This window comes from Grammomys surdaster, unplaced genomic scaffold (assembly GCF_004785775.1).
Source record: "Grammomys surdaster isolate TR1022 unplaced genomic scaffold, NIH_TR_1.0 146, whole genome shotgun sequence".
Classification (NCBI taxonomy): Eukaryota; Metazoa; Chordata; class Mammalia; order Rodentia; family Muridae; genus Grammomys; species Grammomys surdaster.
Window position 1 is genome coordinate 15,998,389 of NW_021604604.1, and position 9,385 is coordinate 16,007,773.

General features: G+C 47.1%; 1 long non-coding RNA gene across 1 annotated transcript in view; it reads right to left on the minus strand.

Moving 5' to 3' along the window:
- Positions 1-1,608, minus strand: part of LOC114618976 — a 6,551-nt gene extending 4,943 nt beyond the window's left edge. The window contains exon 1 of the long non-coding RNA XR_003711048.1: positions 1,262-1,608. This is a non-coding gene — a long non-coding RNA (uncharacterized LOC114618976). The remainder of the gene's footprint in view (positions 1-1,261) is intronic.
- Between the last annotated feature and the right edge of the window lie 7,777 nt (positions 1,609-9,385).

Consider the following 9,385-nt stretch of genomic DNA (forward strand, 5'->3'; position numbering starts at 1 on the left):
GAGGAGGAGGAGGAGGGAGGGAGGGAGGGAGGAAGGGAATGAATAGCATCCCTTTTTGCAAACACACAAACCGCACATCAGAGGTGTGTGAAACTGAGTTTGAAGGGGGTGGGCAAGAAAGATCGCCTGCCCCTGGTGCCTACAAAGCCAGCCCACTGTCTTCTGACGGGGTTGGAATTAACACTATAAATGTCACTGTCCCGTGCAATGGGCCATTACCATAGGTACAAATGTGTTTAAATCATTTTCTTCTCACTTTTGAACAAATGGTTCAGTAAGAGCTTCTATGAGTACATCCAGGAGTGAACATCATATGAAGTCTTCAAAGTGCTTTCTTTCTCCCAAGGTTTAGATCACTACCACCACACCACCACCACCCTTTAGTCGGGATGTCTAGTAAGTTAGAATTAGAATGGTTTTGGCTGGACTTGATTGCTGCTGTCTAACCCAGGTGTAGAATACCCATCGATTGCACATAGACTAAAGGACCTATGGGTCCCAATTCTTTTAAACATTTCAAAAGGAAATTTTACCTTTAAGGAGAAAAATAAAAAACAGGAGCCAACCAGAAGCATTCAAGGGGAAAAAATCTCTAAAGAAAAGGAAGCTGTTTGCCTACCAAGACCCAGTAAACTGCATTGTCCTCCTTGGAGTTCCCCCCTCGAACCCCCACATCTTCTCATCCCCATCCCAATAGCGAGAGCATCGGAATCATGTACCAAGAAAATCTGCCACGAATAAATTTCAGCTAGAGTGAAATGAAACCCCATAAACACCGAGGTAGAAAAGGGTCAGGGTCCATTTGTTTTGACAGGTCGAGTTTTCCCTTCATAATATTTATACAAAAAGAATATGGAGACTGACTTTTAAAATAAATACATCTTTGAGGAGAAATAAAACAAAAGTTTTATCCGTGGCTGAACCATGAAGCCAATAAGCTTGGGCTGCTCCAACCGGTTGGGTAGGAAGAGGTGACTCAGTGTCCAGTTTGGGGGTGGTCAATCCCTGGGAGTAGGGGAATGGTCAGACCCGAAGGAACTGCTGAGGCGGGGCGGAGGACAGAGGAAGAAGGAGAAACTACGAGGCCCAAAAGTGTTAGGGTCACCCGTGGAGCGGAGAGCGGTACCGAGTGATGGATATCACTTTGCAGGGCCGGTGATACCTCGATAGGCACGCTTTTCTCCTAGATAGTGTCAGCGACCTGTCTCTACCTCCACAAGCCTGAAATTCTTTCCATTTAGACACCAACCCGCCTGCCAACCGGTATGAGCCTCGGCGGGGCGTCCTCTAGGGTATGATTCTCTAGGGTGCGATGAAGCCAAGAGTGGAGGGAGCTGAGAACCCCATTTGCCAGTCTGGCAAAAAGAAAAGAAGGGAATCTTCTGGTCCGTTAGGGAACCCGGAAGAACCATTGCTTCACCAAAGCAATCCTGCCTGTCCCCAGGCCTGTCGCTCCAGCTCTCCGCCACCAAGTGGCAGAGTCAAGCTCTCCAGGAGGCTTTGAGGACTAGGCTGGGGCCATGCTTTCAACAACCTACGCCCAACCTGTTGCCCTAACGCACCCTGTGAACTGTCCGGGAAAGCCCTGGGTCCTGAGAAGATGTTACTGGCTTCCGGGACGCCTAGGAGACACAAGTACCCTTCCTCCTTGCACATGACTGGGTAGGGGCTGGAGCAGAGACCAGGGAAGCACGCATGTGCCCACGTGACCACTACAGTCGATCCTCCCAACCCCCTGCAGCTGGCGGTATCTAGACCCCACTTCTAGGACCCGCGGGCGGGTGGGGCCTTTTACTGCTTTCCCCCTGCTTCCCATTCACGCTTCTTGTCCCCTTTTAAGCTCCCTGCTGTCCCTCCCCCTCTTTCTCCTTACCTTCAACAAGTTCGCCTCCAATTTGAAAGCCTTATTTTCCCTTAGAATGTATGTCCTGTCCTAACACTTCCGATATCAAAGCAGACTTTCTTCCCTCTCCCATTCCTCTTACTAAAGTGCGAGCACCTTCTGTCCCCCAGGTCTCCTCGTGTCCTGCTGGCCTCGCCGCTTTCCTTCCCTTCTGCCGATACTGGCTCCCGATTGCTTAGAGTTCTAAAACGTAAAGAGCAATGAAAATGGGATCGCTTGCCCCGACCCCCGCCCCGCCATCGGTCCCAAAAGCTTTAACTGGAGGAAGCTAGGCTTCCAAAGAAACTCGGGCTTAAAAAAGAAAATCCTAAGGACTATCATGGTCTGACAGGAGCTAAAGGCATGATCTGGCTCTCTTAATAGACCGAAGGATGGACCGTGGAGTTGGGGGAGTGAAAGGAAATGAGGTAAAGAAAAAAGAGAGTCCAGCACACCTTTTAATAAATTACCTCATTCCCAGCACCCCGGAGGCAGAGGCAGGTGGATCTCTGACTGGTCAGCCTGGTTTACAAAGCAAGTTTCAGGACAGCCAGGGCTTTACAGAGAAACCCTGTGTTGAAAACCAAAACAAAAAGTGGGGGTGAGGGGTTGTTTTTCCTGGATAGTGAATAAAGTGACAGAAAGGCTCTGACTCAGATTACCGGACATCACCTGGGCACACTACACGGATAGTGCTGTAACGAAGCCATGGGTCGCTGTCCGACTTAGAACGGAGTTGCTCTCACTCATTGATTCCTATTGAAATCTCAGCCTCTCTCTCTCTCTCTCTCTCTCTCTCTCTCTCTCTCTCTCTCTCTCTCTCTCTCTCTCTCTCTCTCGTGCGTGTGCGACAAGAAATGACATTGCCTCAGTCAGAGGTTTCACACCATGTACTAAAGAAGCCAGGGTGTTGGGAGGCTGCTTGGAGTTAATCCACCAGAGAGGACAGGATGGTCCCACTCACCAATTTTAGGGAGTGATCTCATTGAGGACTTTTGTGTGTTCTCTGAACACCTAGATCACAAAGACACAGGCCAGTTCACAGCCACCTAAAGACTTCACTGTTGGTTACCACAGCCTGCACCTGTGAGCTTTCTAACCTGCTACCTCAGGTTTTTCTGACTCCACTTCTCCTGCATGGAATAACCACTGAACCACGGAGTAACTGCTGATCTGAACTATTTCATTTGTGCTAGAAATGGGACCAAGAGACAGAGGTCATTCCTCACTAGTAAGGATTGTGAGCTGAGCTAGCTGGAGAGACAGAGTGAATCCCTGGGCCTGGGGACACCAATTGGCTTTGGGACATTTCCTGGAGACCATTGTACCCTCCTATTGGCCACCAGCATCAGCTGCTTCAAATCTAGAGGTTAGTTCTATAGCTTTTCTCAGATCAGAATCTAAGGGACCGGGTTTGAAATATAAAGGGAGGTCACCAGGCACATAGAAGAAGATGGATCAGTAAATGACTAAGGGGTAAATGAAACACCGGTGCCGATCTCTGTGATGGCCATGGATAAAGAAAGGGAGTCCCCAAATAGAAGAAATAATCTCTGACAGGATCTCCAATCTTTCTAAGATCCTGTGATCAGTTAGTGGAGCAGGAAGGAGGAGGAATTCTTAGCTACTCTGTTTCAGCAGGTTCCCATCACTCCATTTCTTTCCCCTAAAACCAGAAAGTACTTGTCACTGTGTCAGTCTCTAACGTCATCTTGCCTTTTCAACCTTCACGTGCACGCTTTGAGATTACCTTAGAACTTTAAAAGACACTCCGCCAAACGACAACACACTTAACGATTGATTACCCTGTGTTTAAAAGTTCTAATCCTTCAAGATAGGTGTGGTTGTACACCCCTGTCACCCCAGCATTAGAGAAGCTGAGGCAAGAGAGTCAGGACTTTGAGGCGAATGTGGGCTACAAAGTGAGATTCTGTCTGAAGCAAAACAAAATAGGGAAACAAAATAAAGCTCTAGACTTTCAGTCCCACACATGGGCACTTACTCTGGAACTGGAGAGGAGGGTTTGTCTTAAAGGAATGCAAAGGCCATACAGCTTGGAGCCCGGTACCTTCTGTTTTTTCACATCCCCCAATAAAACGTGTTCATTAAAATTAACTTCCAGGGTTGTGATTCAGAGTGTATTTTTCCAGATTCAGTGTGATTGGGGGTGGGCTGCAGTAGGCACCTTGCTAAAAGGTAACTACGAATGTCTCAAATGGAAGTTTGGAAGAAGAGCCACTAGAAATTAAAAACAAAACAAAAAAGAGAAAAACAAAAAACAAAAAGAACCCTCAGACCCAATCCAACCAGGCATCCTAAATAAATAGCGCCGTTTGCAAATTCCTATCAATTATTACGTGATGGGAAAAAATCCTATCTGAAAATAAGGCACGTGGATGGGGAGAATTTTAATTAAATCTTACTGTGGATATAATGGCATGGAAGTGATTTTTCATTCGGCGCTTGCCTGCTCACCAGTGTTTTATGGCGTTTTCTTGCCTCTGACTTTATTTTAAAATATTAGGCGAGGTGGAGAATTATAAACGGCTCTTTCCTTATCTGTCCTGCTCACATATCCAGGATCAGAGGAGCTGATTAAGAAAGAAGTCAGAGGCAACGCTGGATTCATAATGATTTGGATAATGAATCCTTATCTCTGCTTTCCAGATTATCTGCTTTTCAGCTCCCAATGTTTTGTTACATGGGATAATTTATTGCATCTAATACATCACAATGAATCTGATGGTGGAAAGCGATGGCCAACGTTGTGAAAAGGGGGCCCTTATTTTTTATCCCTGGGCAATGAAACTGCTTTTTGCAGTTTTTAATTGGGAAAATATAAGGTAGATCTGATAAAAAAAAAGGGGGGGGAACTGGGTATAATCTTGCCTGCTCGTGCTTTACCACGCTGCTCTTTAATTAGTGTGTCAATTTCAGGCTGAAATTAACAAGATCGACCTGAAACCAATGGTTAGTTTCTCCCCAGTGCTGAGATCCTAATTTTTAACATGATTTATTTTTATGAAAAAGGAGATAATTAATCATAAACACTGACTAAAGCACTGGGCCAGGTTAAGATAAAATGCTACTTGCATCTTTATATAGAAAGATAGCAATAATGGTCACTTTCCCAAGATTCCCTCTCTCCTCAGCATCTCTCTTGCCTCCACACACTTCTCACCCCCACTAGCCACCCCAGCTCCAATTCAAGCTAACCAGAAAAATAAAGGATCAATTCCAGGTTCCTCCAAACAGTCATTGTTTTAGCTCTTGTTCATGAAGTACACACACACACACACACACACACACACACACTCACACACACACAGAGAGCTTTCAGCTTGCCTGGCTTTGTCTGTTGACATATGCAGAACAGGCACAGGTTTGATTTTCTTGGAGAGCTCGGGTGGGTGGGTTTCACCTTCACCCCACTCACACCCACTCACATCAACTTCTTTCCATTTTAGAGAGAAGAAGGGGGGGCACATCTCGTTTAATGGCTAATTAGTTCCAATAATTGGCATTTTTGTTTTCTTTTGTCTCTCATCCTAACACCAAAAGAACAAAAGCCATCGAAATGCAACAGGCATCACTCAGCTCTGAACAGGACAGATGTCTGAATCCAAGACTAAGGCAGCAGCCCCTCCCACCTCCCAGTGTCTGACAATACATATGGATGTACAGGCTTAGGGACCCAGAAGGGGCAAGGGTCCTTGGTCATTCCCTCTTTAAGCTCTCTGTGCCTGTTGATTACTTTCTGGTTGTTTGGATCAAATAATCACCGGGATATGTAAACGAATGAAAAGAGATTCATATGTACTCGCCCTCCAATTGTTTCTCCTGACGTCAGATGGTAATTTCTTGGTAATTGGATGGCTTGCACCGGAATATGGGTTGTCTGAGTTCCTGAACCCCTCCCCCGACACATGCGTGTTTCTCTAGGAAGATTTTGTGGTGGGTGAGGAACTTTTTCTTAAAGTTATTTCCCATGATTCCTGTTGTTTTCTCTTTATCCTACACTTAAGATTTACTTCTTACAGTATGAGAATTTGAAGTCTGTTTCTGGGACTATAATGTCCCCGATAGTTCTTGAGGAGACTGAATCATCCTGTGGATGTTGCCAGCAATGATGGGAGAGATGGCGTACACAAGGGGAGGCAGGAGCAGAAATGAGGTTCTATGGGGTGGGGGTGGGAGAAGCATCCTTCCTATAGTGGTCCTGCCTTCTCCCACAGTGAGGATACCCAGGGTTCCCATTTCTCTCAAGTTCAAGTCTCAATTCCTGAATATGCTCCACAATCTTTAGAAAAAGAGAAAGTCAGATAATTATAGTCTCTTTAAAACTTGGATTTTGGTTCTAAACAACTATCAGATTTTAGGTTTATACAAAAGAAGACACCTGATTGTCTGGGTTATTTTCCTTTTATCCATCCATTCACATCCTTCCTTGTTACAGTGGACTTCAGACCTCAGAGTTCTAAATCTGTGCTTGGTATCTGGATGATTCCCCCTCTTTCTTCTCCATAGTCCCCACCCCCTCTCCATCTCCCTCTTTCTTTCATTTCTTTATGACATATCCCTCCAAGAATTTCAAGTATCAATTATAAGTAATATGAATTTCTCAGCCTCAGCCATCGAAGTGCAGATGATCTGATAGGAGCCTGGAAACGCAGATTCCCTAGATGTGGCAGACTGCTGGGGCCTACTGGGCCGTTTCCCATGCCCAGATGAACATTCAATTTTCCGGCATTATCTCCACACTTAAACTCGCTTTCTCCATTTCTGTGCCAAGATAAATTTGCATAATATTTGCAGCTGTAATTAGCTGATGAGCATCTCCCAGCTCCCCCTTTTGTTTCCCCCTGCATTTGGTCCTTCTATTGACGCCACGTTTGATCTTTAATATCACAGGATTCCCGATAGAGGGTTGAATATCTTATCTTACCGGTACCAAAATCTTCGAAGGAGGGAGAAAGGAAGGGGAGGAGGAGCTGGGGGAGAATGGTGAGCGAGGAAATGAAGCTTACAGTTATCAGAGTTGGAAAGGTTGCTTGCAAGAAGGTGTAGATACTGGCAGAGCCAATACGGTGCTTGGAGAGTTGGGGTGCATAAGGGGTGGGGTGGAGGCACCATTCTAGGAAGGCGGAGAGTCTATGGTAAACTGTTATTATTTAATGCAGAGTGCACTAAATAATAGAAGAGATTGGATGGAGAGCCGAGCCAAGGACACCTTGTGGGGAGTGTGGGTTTGTCGCCAGCCTCAACTTTAGGCCCGGGATCTCTTCAAGGGGGAAGACAGAAGCTCCGAGTAGGAAGTCTTCGCTCCCCTTAAGCGGAAACGGGAAGTTTCATGATAAGTGACTCTCTCATCTTCTCATCCATCAGTTTGTTTCCCTTTTGCTGAGAACATTGCCTACAGTCTTCCCAGCCCCACTTCCAAGAAATGGGAGAGCTAAGAGAAGCAGGGTGGGAGTAGGGGAGGGTACAGAAGACTAGGAAGAATAGATACATAGTGTTGCCTCTAAAGTAGAACAAAACCAGAAAAATTACACTGTGGCCCCATCCTTGTTGTTTGTTTCCAAATTGGAAGTTTGGGAGGGACAGCGCTGTAGGAGGGAAGATGGCTTTCGGGAGCCACTGGCTGTGGTGGTATCTGTGGGAATCCGGAGACAGGGGAGGGAGAGAAAGAAAAGGAGGGGGGCGAAAAAGAAGACAAGAAAGAGTCGATTTTCATGGCAATCATCGGAACAAATAGCTAACATTTAACATTTACACCCGCACTGGCGGCGCCCTGGCGCTCCGCGGACCTGGAGCCAGGCTAAAATGTCCCGAAAGCCTTTGGAGAAAACGAGTTTCCAGCTATCAGGTTCTCCCCATCTCCTTTTTTCATAAGGCTTCGGTTTCAGGCTGGACTTGTCCAATGTCTGCGTTACCGCTGCGAGCTCCTAAATGAGTGTCAAAGAGGCAAATATCAAATAGCGCCCAGGTCAAGGCGATTTAGTTAACCGAGGGACGCTCAGGGCTGGAAATTTGTGTGGGACCCTGCGGGGGGAAGGGAGGGCTCAGGGATGGATGGGTGGATGGGCACAAGGGTGAGCGTAGAGATGGTTTGTGGGAAGCACTCACTGAGGGGACAGCTCTGAGAGAGCTGGGCCGAGGGCGGAGCCAGCCCTCTCCTGGTCTTGGCCTGGCCTCATATTTCGTTGCTCTTCACAGATTAAGGTTAAAGCTCAGATAAAAGTTCCCTTACAAGTTTTTGTTTTTGTTGTTTGTTTGTTTGTTTTTTGTTTTTTGTTTTTTAAATGGGACCAATTTCCTGAACCACAGCCCTGGCTTTAAAGCCTGTATCATCTCCAGGTCTCAGTTTCCCCTTAGGATAATTGAAAGGATTTTACAAGATGATGGCCAAGGCTACTCAGGAGGCCTAGGTGGTTGGAAGAGAAATGGGGAGTGATGTGTGGCTGACCATTGTCCCTCTCCACATTCGGAGTCATTTGAGCAACCTAGTCCCACGACCAACCTACCTGGTCTACAGTCCCTGACCAGACAGATTCTCAGAAGCAAGAGCCCACTTCCCCCTGCAGCCCTAAGGTACCAGGCTTCACCCAAAGGTTCCCCCACCCGATCTGTAGCCCCGAGCTAGGGATGGCTCTGGTATATCACCAGCGCACAAATTCTCGCCCATCCAGGTTCCGCTCACGCCAGCCTTTGGCCTTTCAAGTTTTGAGGGCGGGGGATTCTCTTTAGGGAGGGGCGGGAGTGCAACAGATTGAGTGTTCTAATTCCTAATTCAAGCCGCAAACCAGACAAGTGAAGGAACGCAGAGGCAGGACAGGGCCCCCAGTTGAGTCCCCTTCTCACCAAGCCTGCTCCTTGGCTCTGCAGACGGTCTCTTATCTGTGTTGAGACCCGGGTGTCACGTGTGTGAGAGGCAGCGTGGGTGGGCGTGTGTCTTCCTACCCAGAGAGTAGGTCTCCCAAGCTGAGGGGCGGGGTGTGCAACACAGTCGACTTCTTTCCCCAGAACACAGAACAGAAAGCCCGAGAGTCTAACTCAGCTAGGGAGGCTAGCCTTGCCTAAATTGCCTCTGCATTCCTAGAGCAAATGGACAGTGGGAAGCGCCGCTGGGCCTCCACCTCATTCTCCCCAGGCTCAGTACACTGTTTGGAAGGGAATGAGCGAAGGGTCAGGTTTGGGCTCAGTCCAGAGGAGACTAAGTATGGAGTGGGGGGGGGGGAGGATCCGTGAAGGAAGCAAGAAGGAAGGACAGAGACTCCCAGGTGGCCAGGTGTGAAGGGATTGAGCGAGTGGGCACCTGTCTTAACTACTTTTGATAAGCTTTTTTTTCTCACCTCAGTATAATTACCAATGATAATCATGAAGAATAATCATGATCCTCTTAAATTGAAAAAAGATATGGGGGAGGGAGGGAAAAAGGAGGGAGGGAAGAGAGAGAAGAGAGAGAGAGAGAGAGAGAGAGAGAGAGAGAGAGAGAGAGAGAGA